General features: G+C 37.9%; 1 pseudogene across 1 annotated transcript in view; it reads left to right on the plus strand.

The window, feature by feature from the left end:
* Positions 1 to 7106, plus strand: part of LOC149527240 (uncharacterized) — an 11417-nt pseudogene extending 4311 nt beyond the window's left edge. The window contains exons 4-16 of the transcript XR_016351121.1: positions 1 to 112; positions 393 to 445; positions 947 to 1002; positions 3194 to 3357; positions 4530 to 4723; positions 5012 to 5069; positions 5154 to 5228; positions 5356 to 5457; positions 5598 to 5694; positions 5771 to 5899; positions 5975 to 6216; positions 6337 to 6478; positions 7014 to 7106. The exon at positions 1 to 112 is cut by the window's left edge and continues 36 nt beyond it. The product of XR_016351121.1 is annotated as an uncharacterized LOC149527240 (transcript). The remainder of the gene's footprint in view (positions 113 to 392; positions 446 to 946; positions 1003 to 3193; positions 3358 to 4529; positions 4724 to 5011; positions 5070 to 5153; positions 5229 to 5355; positions 5458 to 5597; positions 5695 to 5770; positions 5900 to 5974; positions 6217 to 6336; positions 6479 to 7013) is intronic.

Raw genomic sequence — 7106 nt, forward strand, 5'->3', positions numbered from 1 at the left:
TTTGCTCATCAGATGAAAAGATACAACCGGCAGCTGCTGAAGCCTTTGTTAGAGTTCTCAAGCAGCATAATCCGAAACCTTAAGTTGTGTTCATGCTGCTTGACAGTCTTAGGTGCCTTGCTTTCTTCCTTAACATTTTATCCCCACAATCCTTAAAATTAATCAGGAATGTCGAGAAAAGTATTCTTTCCTTCATGAATTTGTGTGTGTACACGTGCAAGAATCTGAGCACGTATATACATGCTTACTGGGAGTCTTGATTTTTATTGGCCAAGAGGAAGGATGAGTTGCACACACACTGGGAGTCTTCATAATCTGCAAATTCTACTTCTTAGTTGTGTTAAATTAAACAGTTGTTGCACCTGCTTACCACTAATCTCATTTCCTTCCAGCAACCTAAGTCAGGGTCTAGCTGATGCAGAAACTGGAGCCCATACAGTGGAAGGTGTGGCACTTTCTTTTCTTTGCCATACCTTGACATTTTCATTTCTTCCCATTCTGTTGTTTCAGAAACTATGTGCTACTGCTGTGGTTTATGCATTGCTTTCACTCCTTTAATTGCTGAAATTTGGTCATTAAGGATGCATTATTTGATTAATACTTTAAAAGCCTGTAAGAGCTATGAAATCTAGTTGTCTAATCTTTGTGTGCGTGTGGGTGTAGCTACAAATTTTGTTGTATTTCTTTTCGAAATGGACTTTGCAATTTGATATCTGTTTTATTTTCTGTTTGGGTTCTGAATACACAGGAATTTTTGAAATCTCCTTTCAGTTATTTTTTTCCTTGTTCTTTGCTTGCTTTTCCTTTTAACCTCCTTGTCAATTTATTAAGTTTCAACTATTCAAACTTCAGCATTTTATTTCTTTGCAAGTTTCTTTGGTTTCTTTGGACTAGAATACTACCCTGGATTTTTTTTGTTTATCATCTATTTATACGCTTGTGGCAGGATCAAATACAGACTGTGATAGGGTGCTCAGACTGATCCCGGAGTGGTCTAAAACTGTAAGAATTATAATTATAATGCTACTATCCATTAGATGCATATTTTGCTATGATATTTCCCTTTTTGTGATGCATTGGGATGCCATATATCTCTTAAGCACAGATACAGAGACTAGTCATGTGAAGTGCTACACTTTAGAGCTGTGCCACAGGTTTTCTCAAAAAATTATGATTTGAGTAATAACTTCATATGTGGAAACATCCATATATCCTATCAATTTTTATCTACAGAAACACACACATACGTATAGGCATATACAGACATAAAAACATACATATTTCCGATCATGGTGAATTCTTGTTTTCTGAATAAAAAAATGGGAAAGAAAAGAGGTGAGAATAGAGCAAGGCAAAATGAACAGTCTGGTTTCCTAGGAACTTGACTATACTTCAAGGGAAGAAAAATTTTAATTATTTGGACTGTTTGGTTAACTCACTCCTAGTCTCGCTCAAAATTGAGCCTAATATCCACACCTATTCTAAGCGTTGAGTGGGATAGGCTGAGTCTTCTGCCTTATACCCTTTTATCTCCGACATATCCCATACAAATCACTATTTTTAATCTTAAGTATCTGTCATATATATATCCAAGCATATTTGAGGCAGATTCTGTTCAATATGTTATCTAAGGGGGTTGAAGTGTGTGTGCACAGTGGCTGCATGGCGTTTCCTGCACTAGGGGAAAATTTTTCTATGTGCATCTTATGTCTTTTGATCTTCTTTAGATCATTAGTGGCCAAGTAGCGAGAAAATGTGTCTCTTTGTTGTCATTAGTTGTGCCTACTATTTTAATCTTGGCCTTTGCTAAAATTTTAGATTGTTTGTGCCTAATATTTAATTCCATTAAGATTTTATTTGCTTTGTCATTTTTACCCTTTCTCTTCCTGACATAAAGACTTCTTGGTTGCAACTTTAATTGAAATTGCTGAAACAATTTCCTGGCATATTTACTACTCGCAACATTTATAGCATTTGAATTATGGCCATGGAAGGAGAAGGGAATAGAGGGATGGCATAGTGGTATGATGTCCTAAAATTTGAGGTCCCTTTCTCTCACGCACATGCAGCATGCATGTGTGTTTAGTGCACTCATAAATGTAACCAAAGATGCTTGTGCATGATGATAGCTGAGGTGTTATTAGCACTCAATCAAACAAAGCTCAAATTTTGGACAATCAAGTTTAATACTTTTTGAATTCCAAAATAATTTATATGCCTTGCTGGTTTAAGAGAATATGGCCCTGGACTGGGCCTAGTGGGAAAAAAGGATGTGTGTAGTTGGGCCAACTGGCTCGAAATCATGTTTGATTTGGGTTGGGTTGAGCTAGTCCAATTGTTGACTTCAATGTGGTGCGTTTGTCACAGGGGTTTTCTCTTGACCCGTGCGGCCTAGCCTTTGCCTAACTCAAGGGCTCTTAGAAAGGCTAGCAGCCTTCTCAATTGGAACAAGTTAGGATCGTTTATGGCAACACAAGCAAGAAGAGAGAGCTTGGGAACAAAGAGAGAGCTTTTATTTCATAGAATTTAAGTACATGAGTCATTAGCCTCAAATGAGGGGGCTCAAGTGGTATTTATAAGCCTTAGACCCCTTGGAGCAGTTACAAGGCCATTCCTAATGGCTAGGGGCTGTTTTGAGCCCTGCTCAACCCTCCTGACGTGCCCCAGCCACTGTTCCCAACGGTAGGCAACGGCTGCCCCGCAGGCCTGGGCTGGCCAGTGGTTTCCGCGCATCAGACAGACTGCCTGGGCAGCCTGCGCCCCACAGTTTCGCACAAGTCTGCCTGCTCTGCTGTGCACCCTTTTCCTTCTGGCCCGCGTGCCCAGTCTGCTTCCGGGTGCCAATGCCTTCGAGCCACAATGCTGTCTTGGCACCGAATCAGAGTCCCAGGCCTTGTTGCTTGCCCATACTCGAACTGGCTCACCTACTCTCGAGCCTCAATCCCTTGCCATCGAGCTGGCCCGCCCTTCACCACAAAATGGGCGTGACACGTGTACTATGTTATTCCTTTTGTTGGTTCTGTACTACCTGACAATGAAAACAATTGCCTGACCCATTAGCTCCTCTCTGCATGCATGCTTATGATTTTCATCTGTTTCCTTGTATGCATGTCCATGAAATCAGATGGTTGGAGGTCCATTTTTGCCCCAGTATTTGAATATTTTAACTGTCTGGTTTTTCTGACATATTTAGGTTCGAGACTGGAACTTCTTGATTGGACCCATGATTGACAACATGTTTGCAGTGCCATCAAATGCTACTATTGTCCGGTTTCTGAGTCACATAAATGAGCAGTTAGCAGAAGCCGCTGATGTAGTCCTTCATCGAGTTTTGTTGCAGATGAAAGGACAGAAAGTGTAAGCACATAATTGTCCAAATTATTTTCATAACAGCATGCATTTTTTCATAGCTTTCTAAAGGCTTGTTTAACTTCAAAAAGAATGAAGTATATTGTGTAAGGATAATGGCATTGAAGCCATGGGAGATGACTATTCTTGAGGAGCTGGAATGTGTAATAGGAGAGTAAGCAAGTAGTATGATAGGAAAAGCATGTGTAAGAGAAGGAACTGTTCCCATAAAGGAGGGTAGGTTTGATCTCAGTCAGGGAAGGCATGGCAGGAATAGAGTGGGCAGCTAGGAACTGTAAGCAAGGTGTGGAAAGACGTAGAGAATATTAAAATTAGGGAAATGGGAAAGATTTTAATTAATAGCAAGATGTTCAATAGAAAAAATGAGAGTCAAAAGAATCGTTGGGAGTGGTAAAAGTAGATGTACATATTGGTAATGGGTGACCTAACTAATGAGACTTCTTTATAATGTGTCTCAGCCAATCAAACAAAGAATACATGGTGGAACCACCAAGAAATAGAAAGTGTGGGCACATAAAACTTAAAAATAACAAATCTTCTTTGCCAGTTTACCTTTTTCAATGTATTGAATAACTGGTTTCTAGTATTCGGTTAGAGTATGTTAAATTTTATCATAAGCTAAGTAGCATGAACACCTTTTTTTTTGAAAAATAACTAGCATGAACACCTTAACAAAAGGGCTGAGTCTGTATGGGATATAAACACTTATTCAACACTCCGGGACAAACTTTTTCACATACTTGAGATCTGTCGTTTGTTTGACCAATAATGATTGATTTTGCAATAACTTAACATGGTTTGATTATTACGTTTCCTTTACCTTAAATGATTTTTACTGGAGAGAAAAGAGTCTATGTAGTTGCAAACTGCAGTTTTATTCTTTAGGAGATTGTGATTGTTTTTCTTATCAACTTAATTGTAAATTTTCACTCATTATTTTCTTTTAATTTATTGAAATAATTTCCAGAAGCCAAGAGGCTAGTCTATTCTACTTCAATACAATGTTTCCTTTTATCCATTTGTGGGTCATTAAGGAGATTAATTTATGTCTTGGATAAAATCCTGTTGCATGGAACACATTTTGCATGACATCTGAAATGAACAATTCCATGTTGATCACACTGTTTTCTTGTTTTGACTGCTCAAAATTTTCCCTGTAGCATGATTGACGAAGCTTTCTTCTCTGGATGGGAGACAAGAACCTGTACAAGTGATGACTCCATGACAATGCAGCAATCTTTGTTTGAGCAACTTTGTCCCTTACTCGTAATTAGGTGGCTTCCGTTGAGAGTATTTAATGATCTAAATTCCTCTGTCATGTATGGCCGACTTCATAATCAGGGTATTATGCATGGTACGATTTGTAATTGCTGTAAGGTCATCATTTTTTCTCTTCTTATGACAATCCAAGTGTTATATTCAACTTTTTTTTTTTATGGAATGAAGATCTGATTGACTCAACTGCATTGTGATTTATTACAAAAATTAAATTCTGTACATTCTATTTATTCACGAGAATGTGATATGTGGGTATAAAGTGGTAATTGCTTGAATTTTATACTCCCCCTTTTTTTATCTGAAGGAAAACAATCTGTATTTATGCATATGTCTTTTGCTTGTTCTATTTTTTACTCTATTGCAGAATATAGTGATGTCAGCAGCATTGATGACACGAGTATTGCTACTTTCCTCTTGCATAGGTCAGCCCTTGAAAATAAATATTATTAAAACTTCTGTTTTCTGATCTAAAATCTCATGATGTCTTATTACTTTCCCTGTTTCAGGGCCTTTAGTAAGTTTGAATTTGAAGATGTGTACGAAAACTTGCTGCTGAGCTTTGTGGATGTATTCATCCTGAAGTACACAGCAATGACTTTACTTAACTATCTGTTATCACTTCATTTTTCCTTGACATATTCTGGGATTTTGCATATTTCCTTAATCTTCATATAGGGATTTTATCTTTTTGGCCTTTTGGTTCTTTAGGTTCTGCTTCCAATTGTTTGCTCACAATTAGAACATGCTGCAGATTCTCAAGATACATTGAAGATTAAAGGTTGCCTGTTTTCACTGTGTACATCCCTTGTGGTAACTATCTTTTCTTCTTGGTAGATATCTGTTGCCAATATGGTGTATTGTAGAGTTTCTGTGGTCATCTTCTGCTATGAATCTAAGCACGTGTTCCATTCAAGCTGCAGTTTAAAGTGAAGGTTTCTTCTTGTTTCTAGGTAAGAGGAAAGGAATCACTTGTGCATTCTTTTATTATTGAAATCCCGAGAACCATAGAAGTGATTCTGTTTTGGCCTTCGTTTGATGGTGATGAAGGTACTCAACCATGCAATTCATTAGTTCCCCCCCAAACCCAGCCGAAGAAATGTGTACTAATCCTTCAATGTCTCAGTTTCCAAAGCCCAACATGGGTGCATTGATTGTCTGGCATTGATGATATGTGCCCAGTTGCAAGCTCCTGAATTGTTTAAAGACCGCACCTCGTTGAGGAGCAACATTGTTGGGAAGAAAAGCAATCCTGGTCGGTATTTTTTTCTTGATATGAATATTTATTCTACATAATGCTGCAAATATCAACTCTTTGGTCAAATTGTAGGGGATGCTGCCTCGAGACCCTATATCCTTAGATATGCAATCCAGCTATTAATAAATGATAAAAGAGAACTTAAACCTGCGTCGAAGTTGGGTGATGAGAACTGTGAAACTGAGGCACCAATTCCCCACTCCTTTCGTCTGTGCATGGCTAATGTTCTCATCAGTGCTTGTCAGAAGATATCTGATTATTGCAAAAACCCGCTTGCAAAGACAATTCTTCCATGTCTCATTGATTCAGTTGAGGTACTTCTATCATTAAATTTGTTAGTCTCTTGTAGTTTGCAATTGCTTTAGTTTCAAAAACTGAGGCTGATCTTCCAATCACATTTTATCTGGCTTTTCTTCTACGTGGAAATTATGTAGGTAATAATGCAGCCAGAGATTAAAGCTGCTTGCATCCAGGTTCTGTTGTCTGCTGTTTATCATCTGAAGTCTGCAGTCCTTCCTTATTTGTGTTATCTTCTCAAACTTTCTTTAAAATCCCTTGGAAAGGGATTAGAAAAAGGTATCATAACCTCACTATGGTCAATTCTTTTTAGATAGCTATTTCTGCAAATGTGACCTGTTCCATAACTAAATACCTTACCTTCAATTCTAGTTGGGTTCAAAACCAATTGATAGTCAACTCAGACTATGAAAGAGAAGATAGTTTTAGAAATTCAGTAATCTCATACAATGAAAGAGAACATTACTCTGGAAATTCAATAATCTGCACTGCTTTATCCTGAGGGGACTGCTATTTGACTTGTGCAGAACAATTTCAGCATGCTTTTTTTTTAATGTAGATTTATTCCATTTTATTGAGTATCTTAATTTCAATATGTCACACTCATGCATGTGACTTGATTTGGAAGGGAAATTGTTATGGTAAATTAGAATGAAGCAAAATAGACAAATTAAGTTGACTGACGGCGACAATACTTCATTTTAATCCCCCTCCCTACCCAACTGTGTTTGTTTTTTATTCCCCCCTCCTGACTTGTTGGAATGCATCAGAGTTGATTTAAGCTGGTGCTGATTGGCCACTTGTTGTTCATCAGGAAAGGATGGCTGGTGCAAAGCTGATGACTTCTCTCATGGGCGGTGAAGATTCAATTTTGGAGAGTATAGCTGATGGATTAGTAGAAGCAAGA

Source organism: Theobroma umbraticum, unplaced genomic scaffold (genome assembly GCF_002168275.2).
Source record: "Theobroma umbraticum cultivar Fairchild unplaced genomic scaffold, ASM216827v3 scaffold_147.0, whole genome shotgun sequence".
NCBI classification, from domain to species: domain Eukaryota; kingdom Viridiplantae; phylum Streptophyta; class Magnoliopsida; order Malvales; family Malvaceae; genus Theobroma; species Theobroma umbraticum.